The 2,500-nt window shown below is 49.4% G+C and overlaps 1 protein-coding gene across 1 annotated transcript in view; it reads left to right on the top strand.

The window, feature by feature from the left end:
- Positions 1-2,456: 2,456 nt before the first annotated feature.
- ctss1 (cathepsin S, ortholog 1) overlaps positions 2,457-2,500 on the top strand; it is a 22,260-nt gene continuing 22,216 nt past the window's right edge. Inside the window, exon 1 of the mRNA XM_079828348.1 lies at positions 2,457-2,500. This exon is cut by the window's right edge and continues 208 nt beyond it. The gene's annotated coding sequence lies outside the window, so the exon portion shown is untranslated.

The raw sequence follows: 2,500 nt of genomic DNA, 5'->3' as shown, positions 1-2,500 counted from the left end.
CGATCTGTCTGTTGATCTGTCTGTCTGTTGATCTGTCTTTCGATCTGTCTGTCGATCTGTCTGTCTGTCTGTCTGTCTGTGGATCTGTTTGTCTGTCGATCTGTCTGTGGATCTGTTTGTCTGTGGATCTGTCTGTGGATCTGTCTGTGGATCTGTCTGTGGATCTGTCTGTCGATCTGTTCGTCGATCTGTTTGTCTGTCGATCTGTCTGTCGATCTGTTTGTCTGTCGATCTGTCTGACGATCTGTCTGTCGATCTGTCTGTCGATCTGTCTGTCGATCTGTTTGTCTGTCGATCTGTCTGTCGATCTGTCTGTCGATCTGTCTGTCGATCTGTCCGTCGATCTGTCTGTCGATCTGTCTGTTGATCTGTCTGTCTGTTGATCTGTCTTTCGATCTGTCTGTCGATCTGTCTATCGATCTGTCTATCGATCTGTCTGTGGATCTGTCTGTGGATCTGTCTGTCGATTTGTCCGTCGGTCTGTTTGTCTGTCGATCTGTCTGTCCATCTGTTTGTCTGTCGATCTGTCTGTCTGTTGATCTGTCTTTCGATCTGTCTGTCTGTTGGTTTTTTTCCTTGTGGTTTGTCTGTCCTGATCTGTCCTCTAACAGTGAGAGAGGGAGGATCTCTTTCTGTCTGTTGATCTGTCTGTCGATCTGTTTGTCTGTCGATCGATCTGTCTGTCGATCTGTCTGTCTGTTGATCTGTTTGTCTGTCGATCTGTTTGTCTGTCGATCTGTCTGTCTGTCGATCTGTCTGTCGATCTGTTTGTCTGTCGATCTGTCTGTCGATCTGTTTGTCTGTCTGTTGATCTGTTTGTCTGTCGATCTGTCTGTTGATCTGTTTGTCTGTCGATCTGTCTGTCGATCTGTTTGTCTGTTGATCTGTCTGTCTGTCGATCTGTCTGTTGATCTGTCTGTCTGTTGTTTTTTTTCCTTGTGGTTTGTCTGTACTGATCTGTCCTCTAACAGTCAGAGAGGGAGGATCTCTGTCTGTCTGTCGATCTGTCTGTCGATCTGTCTGTCGATCTGTTTGTCTGTCGATCTGTCTGTCGATCTGTCTGTCTGTCGATCTGTCTGTCGATCTGTTTGTCTGTCGATTTGTCTGTCGATCTGTCTGTTGATCTGTCTGTCTGTCTGTCGATCTGTTTGTCTGTCAATCTGTCTGTCGATCTGTTTGTCTGTCGATCTGTCTGTCGATCTGTTTGTCTGTCGATCTGTCTGTCGATCTGTTTGTCGATCTGTCTGTTGATCTGTCTGTCTGTTGTTTTTTTTCCTCGTGGTTTGTCTGTCCTGATCTGTCTGTCTGTCCTGATCTGTCCTCTAGCAGTGAGAGAGGGAGGATCTCTGTCTGTCTGTCGATCTGTCTGTCTGTCGATCTGTCTGTCTGTCGATCTGTCTGTCCTGATCTGTCCTCTAGCAGTGAGAGAGGGAGGATCTCTGTCTGTCTGTCGATCTGTCTGTCTGTCGATCTGTCTGTCCTGATCTGTCCTCTAGCAGTGAGAGAGGGAGGATCTCTGTCTGTCTGTCGATCTGTCTGTCTGTCGATCTGTCTGTCTGTCGATCTGTCCTCTAGCAGTGAGAGAGGGAGGATCTCTGTCTGTCTGTCGATCTGTCTGTCAATCTGTCTGTCGATCTGTCTGTCGATCTGTCTGTCTGTCGATCTGTCTGTCCTGATCTGTCTGTCTGTCCTGATCTGTCCTCTAACAGTGAGAGAGGGAGAATCTCTGTCTGTCTCTCTGAGAGGTGAGTGAGAGGTGGATCTCCCTCGTGTGTGTGTGCTGAGTCAGATCCTCTCCATCTGTGCTCGCCTGCTTCACGCTGTGTGTGTGTGTGTGTGTGTGTGTGTGTGTGTGTGTGTGTGTCCGCCGCAGGGAGATTGTGTGTGTGTGTGTGTCCGCTGCAGGGAGATTGTGTGTGTGTGTGTGTGTGTGTGTGTGCGTGCGTGTGTGTGTGTGTGTGTGTGTGTGTCCGCTGCAGGGAGATCGTGTGTGTGTGTGTGTGTCCGCTGCAGGGAGATCGTGTGTGTGTGTGTGTGTGTGTGCATGCGTATGTGTGTGTGTGTGTGTGTGTGTGTGTGTGTGTTCGCTGCAGGGAGATTGTGTGTGTGTGTGTGTCCGCTGCAGGGAGTTTGTGTGTGTGTGTGTGTGTCCGCTGCAGGGAGTTTGTGTGTGTGTGTGTGTGTCCGCTGCAGGGAGTTTGTGTGTGTGTGTGTGTGTCCGCTGCAGGGAGATTGTGTGTGTGTGTGTGTGTGTCCGCTGCAGGGAGATCGTGTGGTGTGTGTTTTACAGTAATACACAGGCCATAGTGCAGTGTCAGAAACACAGCCGTCAGCATCAGCATCACACACTCCTGTGGGTGTCAAACGTCTCAACACACACTAACACACACTCAGGCCTGATCACTCACACACACACACACACAGCCAGCAGAGAGAGAGAGAGAGAGAGAGAGAGAGAGAGAGAGAGAGAGAGAGAGAGAGAGAGAGAGAGAGAGAGAGA

The sequence above is a fragment of the Gobio gobio genome (genome assembly GCF_949357685.1).
Source record: "Gobio gobio genome assembly, chromosome: 11".
Classification (NCBI taxonomy): domain Eukaryota; kingdom Metazoa; phylum Chordata; class Actinopteri; order Cypriniformes; family Gobionidae; genus Gobio; species Gobio gobio.
Note: the sequence above shows the minus strand (reverse complement) of the source record. Positions and strands in the feature narration are given on the sequence as shown.